General features: G+C 51.6%; 2 long non-coding RNA genes across 6 annotated transcripts; one reads left to right on the forward strand and one right to left on the reverse strand.

The window, feature by feature from the left end:
* Positions 1-413: 413 nt before the first annotated feature.
* Positions 414-11861, reverse strand: LOC106037216 (uncharacterized). The gene is made up of 4 exons (XR_007164093.2): positions 11697-11861; positions 10343-10464; positions 5505-5621; positions 414-5417 (listed from the first exon to the last, which is right to left on the reverse strand). It is a non-coding gene; the product is annotated as an uncharacterized lncRNA (long non-coding RNA).
* A 167-nt stretch (positions 11862-12028) lies between these two features.
* LOC106037217 (uncharacterized) lies at positions 12029-17420 on the forward strand. 5 transcript variants are annotated; one of them, XR_010831680.1, is made up of 4 exons: positions 12029-12127; positions 13066-13142; positions 15882-15952; positions 16763-17095. It is a non-coding gene; the product is annotated as an uncharacterized lncRNA (long non-coding RNA). The 5 variants fall into 5 exon arrangements; XR_007164094.2 differs by having other exon boundaries at positions 12036-13142; positions 16763-16874; positions 17086-17420; XR_007164097.2 differs by adding an exon at positions 17164-17420 and having other exon boundaries at positions 12036-13142; positions 16763-16874.
* Positions 17421-18887: the final 1467 nt, after the last annotated feature.

An 18887-nucleotide genomic window follows, 5' to 3' on the forward strand; every position in this document is an offset into this window, starting at 1 on the left:
CCTTATCAGTAACACTAAAATAGTTTCAGAATTTTGTTTCAGCTTCTTCAGGGGAAAAAAAAATCCCAAAGAAAAGCTGGGAGGACAAGGGAAAGGGGATCTTTCCATTATAATCAGGATTTTTAGTTAAAAAATCCCTTATTCCTGAGCTGCTCCAATAGCTGCCTATTTTATCTTTGACCCTTCTTCAGCATCTGGAAGATGTCCTGCAGAACATTATTAGAAAAATGGTTCCCAGCTCTGCACGTCAGACTTGTCAGCTGGGTGCAGGTTCACCCCGGGATGCAGGTCCCTCAAGGAATATGTAGGTTTAAAAACTTTCAGGGTGTTCATGGTGTTAGAATGGTGTTAGTTCTTTAGTAATTTTGCATGTTTTCCTGTAAACCAAAGAGCATATATTCAATGAGAGCCCATCTGATTCAATAGAAATAGATCTTTATTAATAACATGCACATTATATGTATATTTAAAATACATTTACATTTTTCTACTATTCACTTTAGAAAACAATTTCATAAAAACCTTTAATCAGGTCCCAAGTAATTTTAAACATTAAAAAGCCATTTTTTATCATAGAACCAGTAGGTATTATTCCAATTAAGTGGTGTATAATCACCATGTATTTACCATAATGCAGGCTCATGCATTTCAGCAGAAAGAGGTGTTCCCTTTTCTGCTTTGTTAACCATGTCAAATATACGATGATATACTTGACAACATTATTATCTGCATTTGTGATTCCCTGCTGAGAGAGCGCTGTACAGATGGCATTGAAAAGCTGGAGACAACTTTTTTTACAACTTTTTGAGTTCGCGGGAGGGGCGCTGGCATTGCAGGTAACACAGAACCCGGTTATGGCAGAAACTGGAAAAGGAGAATTTTGTGAACCACGAGGAGGAATGCAGTCTAAAAAAAGACGAGAAGAGGGAATTGCCAAACGCCCTCTGTGTTCATGGCAAACTTTGGGGTCAGGGTCGTGCTTCCCAAGGCCCTGCTGAGCACGGAACCAGATCTGCGTGGAGTGCACAGAGTTATTAGCTAAACACGGGCTGCGGTTTTTACAGGACATGTACAAAGGCTTGTATGAGGATGGGACTTTAAGGCACGATAGTCCGTATGTATACTCAACACATTCATCGAAAACAAAAGTTCCATTTACAGTGCAATATAAACGTATCCAAGAACTCAAGCGGCAGCTCTATAATCACTTTTCACTGATAATTAGGCAACTGAGGAGCACGTCTGTGGTGCAGGGCAGCCCCAGCCCCGCTCGCCCGTACACATGCTGAGCGTTGAGCACACGAGGAGCCTCCCTGGCTGCAGCCGGAGGATGCGCGCCGAGACACTCGGGCAAGACCCGAAGTGTTTGCAGGATCAGGGCCCTAATCTTGCGGGATGTCTGCACCAAAGCTGATTTCCTGCTGGGCCGGGCTGCCTCCTGCCACAGCCGCTGCTGCTCCAGGCGGCACCGGCGCTGCTCAGGTCCAGCATTCCCAGCCAGGTTGGGGAAAGCGGCACAGAGAAAACGAAACTCTTTGAAACGCTACTTACAGCCAGGTGTGCTGCTGTTCTGAGATGACAATGGATTGTCCTAAGCCAGTCCTTTGCAAAGTTACCAGCTATCTGTCGCCAGCTCTGTCCGTGTCGCCCCGCATCGTCTCTGATGAACGCACTATCTCCAAGGCAACTGAGTCGAAGGGAAGGAAGGACTTTCTTTACATCCAGTGCAAACATAGCCCGTGTGTGGGAGCTCCTACCGCAGTCATAGTAGAATATATATATATATATCTATCACCGAAATTTGACCACCTACAGACAGATTCACACATCAGAAGCTAGAAGAGCTGAATTGCAGCTACAAACCCCAGAACAGGAAAATCACTGTAGGAAGCTGTATTAAAAACGCCGGTACCTGGTAGCTTGGCAACTAAATGATAAAATCAGCACATAATTCAAAAAAGTGTCAAATTAAATATTTCGGGAGCAACTTGCAATGTTACTGCACCTTTCTACTTCTTTATCACTCTGAAAATCATGTTTCTTAAGCACTGAAGTTGAATGTTTCAGACCCACTTTTCAACAGCACAAATCACTGGGTGAAGCAGAAGGCAACAAAAACTTGTGTAGACTCAAAATAAGTTAGAACTGTGGACCTTTAACTCAATTTCATATCAAAAAGTCAACCAGAGTTTTCTAGAAATAAAATTCTCTCTTTTAACAGCTCATAGAGCAAATAGAAATACATAAAATTAAAGATTAGACAACGTATTTTGTTCAAGAAAACAACACATGAGAAAAACACGAGTAAAATATTACTCTCTTTCATGGGTAGCCCAAGCAGTTTTGTTATCTGATCCAGATCTGCATCTGTTGTACCTGTTCAGCAGACAGCGCGTTATCAGAGAAGCTTTCAATAGGCAAGAAAGTACCTGCCCCTTTCAGCAGGCAAGGAATTCAGTGTTCAGAGCTGAATCTGACAGGGGCACTGCTTTTTCTTCAGGTGAGGTTAAAGCCTTTCATCCTACTGAGCTTTTTCACTCCATTGCAACAATTTTTATCTTATGTAAAAAGTTTTGTTTTTCAGGCCAGGACCATTGTATGAATGTAATAAAGCAGGGCAGAGGAAAAACAAAAGCGTTTTAGCATTTCATGTAGTAGCTAGATCATTATGAGTTCAGGCAGAAACACACAAAGAACAAAGAAGCATATAAATTGGATCACTTCAGAGCAGCAAATTACATATTTTGAAACACCAGACAAGAGGAACAGTTTCCCTGTAACACCCAGCAGCCTCCTGAGGCCTGGCCCCTGTGTCCCCAGGAGGATCCCAGGGGCCAGCAGGAGCCAGGAGCTCCCCGGGGGCTCACAGCACCTCTCGTGGCGCCCATCAGCCATCAGCCCCATCCTGTGCAGCACGGGGTTGGCTTCCAGCTTCTGCTTAAGGTACGAGGGCTGCTGCGCCCAGCTGGCAATGAGCAATTAGCCAGCCTCTCTCAGCTGGCCCCTGTCGAGCTGGGCACAGACCCTCGTAGCTGGAGACTCCCCAAACAGGGCCCAGCATGAGTTTTTTGGGAGGGAGGCAAAGCCCCCTGTGTTGCACGGCAAGGGGCTGATGACACCTTTTTGAAGAGGCAAAGAGGCATGCCCCCCCCTCAGCACAAAACCAAAAGCTGCTTCTCACAGCCTGAACATTCATAACAACCAACAGGGCCTCCCAAACACAGCGCTGCCCTGTCCTTCCAGCCTCGCTGCAATACCTGTGCTGTTCGTGTTCCCCAGTTTGCAGGCTATCCTTGTTTTGAAATCAGCTGCTGCATTTTTTTTCTCATTAAAAAGTTGTATTTAACTGCTCCGTTCTATCCCCTAAACCTGTCCTGCTTCCAACTGCTGATATAGGAGTTGACTTTGCTCCTCACACCTTCTGCTCTTGCCTTCCTATCTTTTTTCCTGCGCTATGAACACGTGCCTGACAGCTGCGATGGTATGTGCAACAACACACAACTAAGATGCTCAAGGCAGGGTTACAGGAGGAATCCTACACTAAACACATCCCTGTCAAGCAATGGTATTTGTTCGTACTCCATAATGCTTCAGAAATAGCATCGGCCAGACCCGCATGAAAAAACCCTTTCAAAATAAAAAAAAAATCATGTTCTTAGATACATATCTGCCTCCAGCTGAGTGTGCTGTTACTTACTTTGCTTTAAAGCTGCGGGGGTGATAGCCAGGCAGGCAAAGCCAATTTCTTCACTGGAAGCCAACAGCCCTACAGGACAGGCTTTGGACCATTTTGCGTATTTGTTCAGTGATTCTGGGTTGCGAGCCACCCTCCGGAGAACAGCAGGTGTATCAGTAACTGATAATTTACAGGCTCATCAATCACATTTCCACAGGTTATAGTGCAATCTTTGCTTTTGACCCCATTGCTGGAGCATCATCTTTTCCCTTATATTACTCTTTGGTATTTTCATGATATAGCTTTGGCAGCTATAAAACTTTCCACTTGTAGTCATCGATTTGCTGAACATCTCTCATGTCATTTCATAGCTTGCGAAATATATATTTACATATTCTAAGGTTAATTCCCAGATTGAAATTAGACATTTCACTTGACCTGAAACACTATTACGAATGCTGAGTAGCTTCATCAGGAGAATCTCTGAGGCTTTACTAGCATCTGTCACGTACATTCATTCTCTATCGATAGGAGTTATGGTTGTTTTTCTGCCTTGTTTATTCCACATAAAAATAAATGACTGTCTGTTCCCTAGCACCAATGTGAACCTCCGGCCAAACAGCAAATTAGCATGCAGAAAAGTATCAGGGAAACAACTAGGGGAAGAATCAAATGAAGCTAAGGAAACACTGATGGCGGGCTGAAGAAACAATTTTTCCTGTGAGTCATTCTGTTCTGTATTAAAATAGCAAAATAGATACCAGCTAAGAGATAATAATATGTAAAAAGGTGAATGCAATTATTCTAAAAAAAAAAAATAATAACCTTGTAAGTCTCAGTATAGAGTGTATCGTAAGTAGCAAGTGAGTTAGTCTCTGAAAATCCTAAGCAAAAGGCTGTTTCCTTTGGCACTGACTCCTTCATATTCCAAACATTTCCTCAAAGAAACTTTCTATCTATGCCTTTACGTAAATAACTTGCTTTTTACTCCTCACCGTTAGACTACTCTGCTACTCTGGGGGCTCCCCTTCTGCCAGGAATGGCAGAATTTAACTGCAAAGTGATTTTCAATGTCTGTATCTACACACAGAGAACTTAAATGCGGCTTTGCTTCTACACAACACGCTGCACACAGCCTCGGTGGGTAAGGACCTGTGTATTGCACCAGCTCTGTGTGTGTGCCAAGGTACTTCATAGCCACGGGGTTAGCACCGGGGCTGCGGAGCGTATTTCAAAGTGCCATCCGCTCAGCTCCTACCGCACCCGGCTTGATCATTAAGTATCTCTGCAATTACTGCCTCATCTTAACACCTCAATAAGCAGTTCAAGCATTCAGAAACAAACATAGGTGGTTCTAACAGCTACTTTAATTCATTTTATAAATAAGCAATTGAGAATTTTGCTCCAAGTGGCTGCTTGTGTAGCCCATTCCGTAAACGGCGTTCTCTGCAGAATAAGGCACGATACGATACGAATGCAGCTCTTCATAATAGAGCGACTGGGAACAGCACTCGTGTACCATAAACTTCAGCCGTTTTCGTGCGTCAGAGTAAGCAGTCCTATAACACGGAGCCTCCTTAAAGTATTCATAGCTCTCCCTCTCTGTCTCTAGGTGAATCTTCCTCAACAGATTGTTAATTAATACAGACCTACGGAGGTAGGCTTCGGGGTCTTCCAGGAATCGGAGTTTCTGGAGAGAAAGTTTTAGAATACAAGTCCGGTCCTCGGGTAGTATCAGGTGCTGGGGAGCAAAGAGCATCAAAGGGGTCTTTAGTACGGAGGAATGAAACCGAGGGAGGATGGGAGCTGGAATGAGAAAGCTACTCACTTTTGGACAATACTCATGGCAATCTTGATGTAAATGTTCTTCTTCTGCATATTTCCTCTTAAAGTAGGCTACTTTCGACGTCGTTAATGTGTTTGGTAGGCCCCGATGAGATCAGCTCTGCGCAAAACAAGAAGGAGAAGAGGCTCGGTAACGCTGCCGCCGTGCCTGCAGCAGCACAGCCTGGGCCGTGCAGGGGGTCCGGAGGTGGGACCACGCTCCCCCCGACCCCACTGCCTCCTCTCCACCCCCCAAGGGCAAAACCTGAGGGGGGGTCTCCAAGCCCGCAGCCCTCCGGCCCCTCAGGCCCTGCCCTGGCAGCGCTGCCCCCGCGGCCTGACGGGCGTAGGCGGGGGGGCTCGGGGGGCCGCAGGAGGGTCCCCCCGCTGCAGACCGGGGGGCAGAGGCCGGCTGGGGGCCACCATTACCCGGGCAGCTCCTGGCGCCCCCCTGTCGCAGCACGGCCCCGCTAGGGGGTGGTGTTGGCCCGGAGGAGCGGCCGGTCGCAGCCGGTGGCGCTGCGGCAGTTAACCCGTGTGAAGGGTTCCGGGCCCCGTGCTCAGCGTCCCCCTCGGGGCCGGGGCTCCCTGCACGTCCTGCCCCCAGCCCGCCGTGCTGCTCCGAGGGGAGATGTGGGGCTAAAGCGCCTCGTCGAGGCCATAACTGTGGTGCTGGGCAGCTCAGGACCCTCCGGGAGAAGCGGGGCCCCGTTGTGGTTCCCAGTTCGTGACAGGATACCGGGAGGCAGGTGCCTGTGGGGCGGCATCACCGCCGCCAGAACCCGCTCCGTTTGCCGTGGTTTGCTTTTAAATGGGCACATTTCTGAGGTCTTACCGTGGTGAATTTTAAAGGCAGTCCCTAAAAGTTAGTATCTGGATTCGCTCAGGTCTTAGGGCATAAAATTTCTTTCCGAGGCTGAGATCCTTTACAGGGGCACGTAAAGCCCGGCTTTCCGAGGAAATAAAGGGCTTGGTTCTGGGCCGCATCTGTACCCCAGCAGCAGAGCCAAATACATTGTGCAGCCAAACCAGACCTCATCTTGCAGGGTGGGCTTGGGGAGCTCCTGGAGTCCTCGCTGCAGGTGGGAGGGAAAGGATGTTGGTGCAGGTCTATCGGGGAGGAGGTGATGTGCTCTGCCATCCTCCCTCTGCACCAAAACCCCAAGGAGGTGGCTGCAGAGCACAGACCCTCACGGGAGATTCTTCTTGTGTTTTCTCCCTGAATTTCAAGTCGGTGAGGATGGAGGTTTGCCATAAACGAACGCTACAAACCGGGGCGGAAACTCCTTGACTGGTGGATTAACACCTGACCTAGAGCCAAGTCCCCCAGCCCTGGGACTGGCCTGACGTGGGTCCCACAAAGCAGCACCGTTCCCATCACAGAGGTATCAGAAAGGGACTGCCACTCTTGCGACAGGACAACACTGTGTTTTAGTCACGCTGGACCACTGCACACAGCAGAGATGCTGCCTGCACTGACCCCAGCTCTCGGGACCAGGGGCACGGCTGCAGTAAGCCCTGGGCAGCCACAAACACTGGTTCAAACACACGTGCTGCAGCCTTCAGTGCTGGCAGGTTTTGTCCTAGTATTTGAATTATGCTGGAGACCAGACACCCTGGGCACTTAACTACTCTGATATTCGGTTCTCCTAGGTTGAAGCCCCTCTGCTGTGTTTTCTGAGCGCAATCCCAAAGCATTTACCCTCCCTGCACTGTGGGGAAGGAGAACATTACGGTTTTCCTCAGACTGCTCTGAGGACAGAGGTATGAAACACAAAGTGGTGTTCCTGTGGCCTCCCGGGCCATCAGGGATGGGAAAGGAGCCAAACTCAGCGTACAGGCTGATGAGCCAACCAGGGGCTCGTTGTTCTCCTTCAAACCAGGCTTCTAAATGCTAAAACTCGCTCCCTGGTGGTTTTCAGTGAAAAGGCAGAAGCACAGACCCAGCACTGCCTGTGTGCTCTGCAAGCAGAAAATGAGCAGAGGCAGGATAGACAAGCACAGCGTACAGAGAATCGCTGCTGCTATGTGCCGAGCCCTCCAGCTCCTCCAGCTCCAAGCAAACCTCTCCTTTGCTGCCGCTGGCAGCAGGAATGCCTCCCCCCTGGAGATGGAGGGTGACAGTGGGACAGTCATTGCCCCTCGCATGCATGGTCCTGAAGAAAAACCGGCAAATAGCTTGGAGTGGCCATGCAAGATGCAGTTCCCTGGGACCCAGACCCCCTCCAGACATGATTGTCTTGCATGAGGGTGAGCCACGGCGCAGGAGAGCCTGCAGCTGTCCCCACCACACTGCCCTGTCCCCACTGGGCCCCGGGGTGCTCTCAGAGGGAGAGGATTGTGTCCTGAGAGGGACACGAAGCACCATCCTGGCAGCGGGTCGGGCGAGCATCCAGCTGGCACCAGCCCTCTGCCTGCCAAGTCTGCAGGGTACGGACAGCACCAGCTTGGGACGTAGCCCTCGGGTGCGAACCGTAGTCAGTTCCCAAAGACCTCACAACATCAGGCAAAGCAGTGGAGTTATCACAACCCCCAGCACTTTCTTTAGGAGCAAGGAGGGGCAGCAACCAACGGCTGAACACCAAACGCACCTCTGGGCTGCGAGGCTGATGTTAAGAGGACGTGTTCCCACTTGAAAGTGCAAAGCCACTCAAAAGACACAGAGAGCAAAGCAGACACAAGCTGCTCAACGCGATGCTAGCTGCTGGCAAAGCCCAGAAACTCCAGGGCAGGAGGCTCGCGAGCTGCCAGCCTTGCTCTAATCCTTCTCTGAAAGTCAGAGCGGACGGCCTCTGTGCGTGCCTCGGGGCTGCTTGGCCGGGGCTGCAGGCACGCACGGCAGTAGTAATGCCGCAGTGAATCAGACCCTCAGCGTTTTGTTTAAATATAAACATATTGAATCAGTGCTTTTTGTGTAGAAGGCTATTCTCGCCAGCCAAGTGTTTTGACAGTTACAGCAAGGTGGTATGAGTCACTGCCTCCGCCTCACTCAAGCTCGGAGACAGATACGTCTTAATCACATTACATTTCTTCAGCGCCACACCACAACGCAAGGCACGGGGCCAAGTTTCCCCTCCAGGGGCTAACCGGTGGGTCCTGAGCCTGATATTTGTCCTCCCAGCCTGGAACAGACCTCAGGAAGCGCGTTGAGCCCCCCGCCGCCCGCCCGCCGCCGCTGCCTGCTCGGCATGCGCGGCACACAGGAGCGCGGCGGCTCCGGCTGCCATTAGCACTAATGGAAGTTCGGAGCATAAATCCCACGCGCGGCAGCGAGGGAATAGACGCCTCCGTCTCCCCAGCCTGCGTCTCTCAAACGCAGCTTCGCGAGGTCTTTAATTGCGCTTTCAAAAAGAGCAAAATCTGCCCCTTCCTATTCATTTCTCCGGGAATAATTGCAGCGCTGCGTGGACCCGCAGAGTTATTAGGCGTGTTTGGGCAGAGGGCTATCTTATCTAAATTGAAATGGAAATCGATTTATAACACGGCAACTTCGCGGTCTAGCTGCAAATTGCAAGAAATTGTCTTCATCTGGCCCCGGGCTCCCCCATCACCCAGCGACAGGAGCCCCTCTGCGGCATGAATTAGTGCCTGCTGATTTCAAGAGGGCTGCAAGTCAGCCCGGAGAGGGGGCAAAGTGGGGCTTAATGAATGATCAGACAGCCAGGAGAAAGCAAAGCTCATGCTTTCCCACCTGGGGCAAGGGAGAGGGACCTGCCAGCCCCAACTCTGCCCCGGACATCGTACATGAGAGCTGGGGAGCGCCCCTACACTCGGTGTCTCCTCCTTTTCTCGGAGGAAAACCCATCCCTGCCTCACTGTGCTGCAGTGTCGGGGCCGTAGGAGCTGCTGCTATCGGCACGTTGATGCAGATGTCTGCAGGGGGCAAGCAGAGGGGCTCGCTGGCCGAGCCAGAGCTGCCGACACTGCACGTGGAAGGCGGTTGGTAAAATGTGCCCGTGCCCTGTGGGGTTTCCTAACACGGGAGAAGGTGATCAGTGTGCGAGGTGGAAACCGTTTCTGAGCATCTCTCGCATGCACAAATAGAAAACCCGAGGGAGGCTTCTAAGCACGCAGAACTGGGCATTTATTACCAGCAGGAGCTGTGACTTTGACATGGCTGGAAACATCGTAACGTCCTTGCAACCGCTGTCAAACGGCAGTGATAAATTCCCCTGTCTCTAACCTTACCAGCGCTCGCAATTAAGGAGTGCTCGGCTGAAACCCTGCTCTGATTTCGCATGCCTTGCTGCTGCATTTCTCCTCTGCCACTGGCAGGACAAGCAGCTGGTCCCACGGGGGGCTTTCCGGTTGATAACGCGAAGCTACCAAGCCACAGGCAGGCAAACATGTGGATCGAAAACACACACCAGCCCCAGGATTTCACACAGACTGCCAGTCCATTGCAGCTCTTCCAGAGGGTAGGGACAGATTTCCTACTCCTCGCTCAGGCGGAGAAAGCCCCCTTTAATTCACCTGTGGGCAGGTAAAAGCCTTGCTGCTGTCTGCTGGCGGGAGCTGCTGGCTTTGCACTTTAAACCTGCCTTCCTTTTAGTTTGCTAATTGCTTTGCAGATCTCCCTAATTCATTTCTGGGCACGGCACAAGCATCCGAATAGCTCTCACGAGCGCATGAAAACCGGGTGACTTCTCCTCTCCCCGTCCCTGCAGTCCCACTGCCTGCACCCCTCTGACTAAGGGGATGGCTAGAGTTTGGGCCACATGCAGCAGAGAAAGAGAATAAAATCCCATCCCCAGCTCGATCCCCTTTTAGCACTCATCCAAGCAATTCCCCTCACCCCAAAGGCAAGCCCGACCGGCTGGAGTCTGCAAACTTGGTAGTTACCTGAGGACGTGCAGTCAGTCTGCAGAGGGTCTTCCTGGGGTAACGCCAGCAGTTCCGGTGAGATTTTCTCCTCGCACGGGCTCAGCGAGCATTTCTGGCAGCACAGCACTGCTGAACGGCACCTGCCACGGGGGATCAAGGAGAAACACACATGGCTCAGGTGGCAAAGCCGGGACGTACGCGGCACATAGCTGGGCTGCAAGAGAGGGGAGCGCTATCTCAGGAGCCCCGCGGGGCTCGCTAGCAGGGAAAGCAGAGCTCTGGTGTCACATCCAGCGCTCTGACTCTGACCTCGCTTCCTAGACACCCTCCCGAGCATCAGGAAAGTGAAATCAAACATTAAGAAAATTTGCTTCGGTCTCTCGGTGGTATAGCTGCAATCCTCCCAGAACAAATGCTGCAAAAATACAGCTTGCTCCCTGAATATCCGGAAGTTTCCTCAGCTAGAACGTGATTGCTGCCTTGATCACTGCCCTTTAAAACGGCACGTTATTTCCTCTGTTAGTTCTTGTCAGCCTGGGAGGAAAGCTGAAGGGAGACTACTAAAACCACAGCATCGTTTCAAGTAGTAGCGCTAATTTCCTATCCCATACGCGCACACACCCACACTCCTGCAGAGTCGCACAGCTCGGGGGAAGGCAGATCGCCGGCTTTATTTAACAGAACGATTGCAGCGTGCACGTTTCAGGGTTTGCCTTGTGCACCGGCCAGTTCCTGGGCTGCAAGCAGACGCAGCAGCACCCAGCCGATGCCTTGCCTCCTGGGGGGAGCATTTAGCGTGGGGCAGCGAGAACACCTCCCGCTCCAGGTGGGGAGCACAAACGGCTCTGTGCGTGCATCCCCCAGCTCTGCACGTGCAGGTGTGTGTGCAGGCACTCACACTTGTTATATGTGCGTGTGTGTGAACGAAGAACAAACAGTTCTAAACCCTGCGAAAGAGAGAGAAAGAAAAGCAGAGCGTGTGCGTGCATGCGTGCCTGTCTTGCAGCTGTAAGACATCTATATTTGGATGGTTGTCTCATCCCAGGAGATGACACTCAGCTAACAGGCACCAAGCGAGCAGCTACGGATACTTCTCGGAGTCCTGCTTTGGCTACACCGAGGTGCCTCGGATGCCAGCAACCTTCCCTCGGAGCCCGACGCAGCCCGGCCGAGCCACAGACACCTCTGCAGGACCACCAGCCGAGCCTCCCGCTGGGCTCCTCACCCCCTGCCGAGGCGCGGCGAAGCCCGGGTCTCGCCCCCACAAAACTCCTCCGTGCCCGCATCCCCCTGCCAGCCCCACCGGGGAAGCAGAACCAGCAAAAACCCCCACGCCGCCCCCTCCACCGCACGCAGCCCCGCGGCCACTCACCCGCCCGGCTGCAGCAGGAGGGCCGCTCCCCGTCCTCCCCTGTCCCCTGCGAGCCGCCGGCTGCTCCCGCTGGCGGTGCTGGCGGTGGTGGCAGCTCCCGGGTCCCCGCAGCACTGAGCCCAGCATCACCCCCGGCCGCCGCACCGAGACGGGGCCCAGATGCGGCCCGCGCCGATTGGTCCAGCGGGAGCAGGTGCGGGGCCGTCGCTAGGGGCGTTGCTAGGGGCGTTGCTAGGGGCGTTGCTAGGGGCGTCGCTAGGGGCGTCGCTAGGGGCGTCGCTAGGAGACCGTGACGCTCTGCCCATCACTGGCGGGACGCGGGGGTGCGGGGAGGGAGGGGTGAGATGGGATGGGACGGGGTAGGGTGGGAAGCACACGAGGGTGAAGCCAGAGGATGGAGCAGGTGGCAGAGCTCAGAGGTGGAAAAAGGGGTGAGAAGCTGCCAGGGACGTCGTGGCGGGGCAGAGGATGGGGATGAGGAATGCCAGGGGTAGGAGGGGACAGCTCCGCTCCAGGCTTCGAGGGTGGAAAGGCAGAAAGTGTCCCGTCTGGGCAGGATGGAGGATTTACGGAGCAGAGAGGAAGCTGCAGGGGAAAAGGAGAAGGGTGCCGGGTGTCTGCCCCAGGGCAGGGAGAGGGCAAAACGGGGAGAAATGTAAGCCAGTGCCTGGAAGGACCTGAGGAAGTGAAGGGTCCAACCTGGGGCTGCTGGCACTATGAACTGGGACCCGAGCTCTGCTGCTCTCCTTCTGGGTCACGCTCCTCTTTCCTCCTCCTCCGTGCCCATCGCCCCTTCTGGGCACACTGGCCTTTGGGATGCCCCATCACAGCACCCTGCCTGTGGCACATACGCTAGTGACCCCAAAGAGTTCCCCCCCAGCACCCTGAAATCCCAAGGGCAGAAATAGGGATTGCAGCAGGAACAGACACCACACAGAAAAACAGCCCAAACCTCCTCTTAGATCAGCCCAGCACCCTGGGATCTGCTCAGCACCCTTCCCAAGGAGAAAACCCTCCCAGCCGTGTCTGTACCCACAGAACACAACTATCATGGATCCACCATGGATCCACCATGGATCCACCATGGATCCACCACGCCTCCTGAGAGCTTTGTGCTCATGCCACCACCAGCCCCGTCTTCGCGGCAGGTCCAAGTCCCAGTTAAGAGCAGCCTCAAACCAGCCACTGCCTTGTCTTTGGGCATCTGGTTGCACCGACACGCGGTGCGTGCACACACCTCCTCTGGTCCATGCAGCTCAAGAAAAGATCAGTCACAGCCACATACTTACTTCAAATTATCTCTGAAGTTCTGCTCCTTCTACTGAAAAGTCAAATGAACTCAAACTAATTTCAAATTTGATTTTTCCAGGACAATAGGAAGGCACTGGAATTTAATTGATTTTGATTACCTGCCTTATTATTATGCTGCCAGTAGCGATAGTTCAGGTTGGTGTAATTTTAAATTTACTGTGAGATGAATTTGACATTTCTCTGCTGCTGAATAGAGGACTTGAGCAATGCTTCAGCTCTTCACAAAGATGTCATAATTAATTCAGTAATATCACTTCTGGATACGGAGATAGAAAAGGAAGACACGGCAGCACCTACTCTGCATCTAGGAGCCGAGCGAATGACAGTGCGCGTTACTCCAGTGTTCCCAAAATTGATTGTGAATTTTTTTAACATTCAACACAATTTCTGCTGCAAAGACACGTCTTCCCCTCTCCTGTCAGCAAACAAGTGGGACTTATTAGCCGGCAATAACTCACAGCTGAGAGGTCAGCTCATCTTCCCCCAGCTGGCTCCAAGAAGAGTTGCCATCCCTTGAGCAGCCCAGAGCAAATTCTTCTGAAATCCAAACCTCGCTGCTTTATTTTGCCCCCTTTCTGGCGGGGGGCAGAGAGTGCAGGGAAACAGATTGCCTGCTAAGACAAACCAGTGGTCACACGATCTGAAGGGAGATGCACAGCAGGTGCTCCATCCCATCCCATCCCATCCCATCCCATCCCATCCCATCCCATCCCATCCCATCCCATCCCGTCCCGTCCCATCCCATCCCATCCCATCCCATCCCATCCATCCCACCCCCATGTCCCACCCCACCCCACCTCCTCCCATCCCCTGTATCACCATGGGACGTGAGCCGCCCTCCCCTCCCAGGGGAAGGAGCTTTCCCCTCTCTGCCAGGGATGCCCGCTCAGGAGTCGCTGCCCAGCTCAAGCACACGTTGTTTTCGTGCAGTGGAAATTAAACAGACCCGTGAACTGGGACCAAAGTCTCTATTGACAGTGATATTATTTGAAAAGATAAGACTTCAAATGTGTACTGCACGAGATAAAACCCGGACAAGCAGACAATAGAAGAGTAGCTTTTTTTTTTTTTTTTTTTAATTCTTTGGAAAGCAAGATTGCCTAGCACAGTCAGTGCTATAATAAAATAATAAACATATTTTAAAATGTTTTAGGGCAATTGGGAACATAAAAAAAAAAAGAAAAAACAAACAAAACCATTAGCATTCACTTTACTCTAACTGCCTCTCAGAATTGGAAAAAATCAGTTCCTTCATCTCAGAAGAGCTACATCTCCTCCAGCCAGCTGTTGAGGACCAGTGCATGAAATGAACGTGCCTTCTGAACTGAAGCACCAAACACCCAAAAGACGGGTGCAGGAGCAGCAGCCCTCCCGGGCACCGTATACCTGCACACATGCCCTGTGTCTGAACACAGCCCGAGCCCCGCTGGCACAAAGCTTTACGCATGCAGAAAGTATTTTAAAAAGACAAAATGTACCTGAAATGCTTAGCATCCGCACCCGAGAAACCGAGCGGTTTCAGGCGTGCCCTGCTCCGGTTTCTCCCCCTGGCCTGGCCGTCCGGCTGCCCCAGCCCACAAAAATCCCCCAAATCCTCCCCTCGTCCCGGCACATCTGGACGTGCAGATCCAGCTGCCGGAGCCCTGCAGGTGCTGGCCCACCAGGGAGGGTCCGAGCAGCCTGAGGGTCAGCCCTGCCTGCAGCCTGCAAGGCCAGCTCCTTTTGGCTTTTCCAGTCTTAGAGCTCTGCCTTCCTGCCCTTTTCCGTTGGCATTTTAGAATCTGCTGGGGGTCTGTTTTGTTTCGTCACCCTGTTTACATTTAAAAAATCAATAGTGAGATAACAGAAGCCAGCTGGGGAGCGGCAGAGCAAATGAACTCCTTTCTTATACCTGTTTCCACTCTTTCCCCATCAGCCTCCCACCAAATCCCACCACAGCCCCTTGGCCACCTCCAGCCCCACCAGGGGCAGCACGCGGAGCGGGGCTGGGGCTGCACCCCATGGCTGTGTGCTTGCCAACCAACCCCGGGCTGCCAAATCTGCTCCTTTCTGCTTCTCTGCAAGAGCCCCTCTGCCAGGTAACACAAGTCGTAGACACGTAATCGGCTTCGAGACGTTCACCCTTCTCTCAGATGTGCTTGAAATTGGCCAAACCGTTCAGAAACGGTGACGGTGGGGGAGAGACTGGCGAGGAGACAGATGGCAGACAGCTCAGCTTCCCCAGCCCAAACTGAGCTGATGGAGACGTGGGAATGCTTTCACCCTCTCATGAAAAATGATATCACTCTTTCGTTGAAATTCAAAACTTAGCTTCCCGACATTAAAAATGTGACTTCTCCACCTGGCCAAAGTGGGGATGACATCAGGGATATCTTGGCAAAACAGTACTTGGGGCTTTGCCAAGGAACGAAGCAGCTCCGAGCAGTGGATTAACATGCAGCTGGAGGACGAGCAGAATAATGGGAACAAAACAAAACAAAACAGAGCGTGGCGTTTGCAGGGGAATCAAGGATGGGAGACGGGCAGCGTGAATTGTAAATGCGTTTCAGAAAAATGCATGCGGAAAAGCTGTGCTATCAGCCAGCCCAGATTTGCTCTGGCAGGGTGAGTTTTTCTGGGCTGGGTTTGCTGCACGCCCAGGCTGGGCTCGTGCAGCCACTGCTGGGGCTTCTGGAGAGCGAAGCCACCAAGAGCCGCCAGGAGAAGGAGCTGTTTCTGGGCCGGCCTTGGAGAGCCAGCCCCGCGGGTGCCAGCAAGGATTCAGAAATCCTGGTTCCTCCTAATAAATCGCCGCTCTCGGTGCTCTCCTTCAAAATCACCCCCAGTTCAGAATTGTTTATTCTGAATTATTATTTAACTTCCGTCTTTTCCTAGCTTAACATGGCCGTGGATTACAACTGCTACCTGATGGAACTGTACCGCATGCAAGCAAAGCACGATCAAAGGTACCTGCAGGCCAAGTGGCCACCAGACAGGGACAAGTCCCTCACCCCCACGGCGCCGTGCCCGGCCTCGTGTCAGCCCAACCGCTGCGGTCCAGCCCAAGGGACACAGCAGATTTGGAAGACATGGCTAACCAGGAGCAGCCCTCATGGGAAAGACGACTTTTGAGCTCTTGGCTCCATTTCCGAAGTGAGACGCAACCTCCCCTTGGACACCCCAGCCACGGGGCACCCAGAGCCCCCTGTCCCCCTGTCTGTCCGTGCAGACAGACAGGGGGACGGACGGGGGCACATTCCCATTCCTCCCAGCCATGCATTATGCACCGGCCACCTGCATCTTTGTTCTGAACACAACGCGTGCGCCTCTCCTAGATGCATATTCACTCGGTTCTGCCACAATAAGAACGACACGCTGGTTTTTGCATGTCTACATGAGCCATCTGCCTCTAGTTTATTGATAAAAACCTGGAACAGCATTGCTCACCGAAACAAAATAAGAGTGCGTGTAAGGTGTGGATGGTTGTGTGTGCGTGTGGGTAATTTCAGCCCAGAATTCTGCAGAAGCTGGGTTTAATGCTTTTTTTGTTTTTTTTTTCCCCAGTCAGATATCATCTAGACATTAGTATTCCTAACACAGCATATAATTAGCGAGAGGCAATATATTGTATGATCATGCACGTTAACACTTAAGTAGAATAAAAATGTTTCATTGTCAAGTACATGAAAAGCTAAGAATAAACCCATATCACTCTTCCTGTTGAATATCCAAACATCTTTTCATCGTATTTTTCATCTTTTTTTTTTTTATCACAGTTTTGCACTTCAGCTTATCTCTTTCAGTCCCACACGTAGCAAGTGAAACGATGCTCATACCATTCCCGTGGCCTCACCAGTCAGCACCAGTCATCCACTAGCTAGAAAGAAGGTACAATTTTCAGTGCCGTCTTTGAACTTTATGAAAGTGAAAAGGGTACATGAATTTGTTCCGTGTAACCTTCAGAGCAGAGCAGTTCTCCTTTTATAGACATATTTATAAATCGGCAATAAATTCAAGCTCTACAAGACCTGCTTTTATAGATACAGGAGTTAGGGAGCTGGCATTTTTATTAATTTGTCCATATTGATGCGATGTTAAGTGATCGATTTATAGAGGATACACCGCGTTTCCTGGGAAAGGAGAGCTGAGACCCGTGTTACTCCTGACGCATCCTCAGCCACAGGTCGCTCCGCATTTCTCAGCGTACCAACCAGCCCGAGGACATGACGGCAGGGAAGGAAGAAAAATCTCCCAGGGGATTATTCCAAGCATCAGAGGCATCAGAGGGAGGTGCAGGGAGCGAGCTCGCCGTGCTGCCTGGTGCCAAGGCACCCCAAAAGCTCTGGCATCCACCCACCAAGCAGCTGGAGATGAAACGCTATCACATCCCAGGGCACGTGCAAGAGGGGCTACATGCAACTTGGCCAGAGAATCCACCACGTCCAGCAGTAAATGCAGCCGAGGGGCTACCAAGACCCATCCCTGCCAGAAAAGTGCATTGTTCCAATAGAGAAAGAAGCCAATATGCACTAAAAATGACTTATTATGTACAGTGTGCTTAAATCAACAGTCGAACGTACGTTGAAATGTGCTTCATGCAAATGCCCGGGGGCACTCTACCATAAAAAACGTTTTTATATACACATGTATAAATGCCACGCAATATTTAAATGCTAAGTCTACCAAATGATTACTCCACTTACTCTTCATGACAGGCAGGAGGCAAAACTCTCTGCTGGGAAAAAGTCGATGGAGTTACAACAGGGAATAGAGCCCAGCATGACAAAAAATACAGCCGCGCCAGCAGAGGCCAACAGGAGGGATGTGGGACTAGCTTAATTGGAAACCTTGTGCTTGAGATGCCACATAGTGACAGCAAGAGATCGGAGAACAGGTTTTATCCTGAGTACCATGAATATAAAATATTGCTGCCAGGCACGGCCCTGACTTGGAGCAGATCTCTACTGATATTAACAAAAGGCTGGGAGATGGCATGGTGGAGGTGGTGTGAAGGAAAAGCACCTGGAAAGTGTTAACAAGACACAACAGGGATGAGGAAAACTGGCAAAATTCTATGATTTTTCCCAGCTGCTAATGAGAAGTTTGCAATGTTCTCGCAAGCCTGAGAAATGAAGGGAGAGGGAATCATTTGGCACGATAAAATGCGTTCCCTGGAGGTGAAAGGTAATTAATGGTTGCGGGACTCAGCAAAGAATTCAGCTTGTGTCCGAATCCTGAATCCTTCTTGTTCTTCACCCATGGCCAGAACAGCTTTTGGTCTCGGTCCTCAAGTTGAGATCCACCCACGATGGGTAGGAAGTTACAGGGATGCCTCTGGAGCATTTGGTACCTCCACGGTGCTGTCTGCCACAGCCAGCAGGGGCCAGGAGGCCACGTCCCCACCTCCTCACACCTGCAGCTCCCTTGGGAGCTGAGATTTCTGTTAAACCACACTTTTGTTGAGCACAGCCCGAGACTCTGCCCTCAAATTTTCTAAAGAGATGAGCATCGATGAATCTTCATGGCTCCCGTCTGGCTCTCAGGTCTCCCTTTGAATTTTTTCCAGCTTCAGCTGCCCATTGCTCCGTGCTGGTGACAGGGGAACATGTGGCTGTGTGCTGTGCAAGGCATCACTGAGCACCACAACCACCTGCATCGCTCACTCTGGCCCCAACTGCAGCCCCTCACCAGGCCCACGCTGGTTATGTCCCCAAAAAATGATCAAACACATCTCAACAGTGGCCTTTTACCCGCTGTATCCAAGCGCTGGGTTTTCCCTGCTTTTCCTTCCCTTGAGAATTGGGGGAGCAGAGGGAAGCAACCTGGCCTTCAGCCATCTGATGTGGGGAGCAGAGGGTGCACAGCCTGCAGCTCTCCTGCTGCACCCCCTTCCGTACGGGT

This window comes from Anser cygnoides, chromosome 5 (genome assembly GCF_040182565.1).
Source record: "Anser cygnoides isolate HZ-2024a breed goose chromosome 5, Taihu_goose_T2T_genome, whole genome shotgun sequence".
NCBI lineage: Eukaryota > Metazoa > Chordata > Aves > Anseriformes > Anatidae > Anser > Anser cygnoides.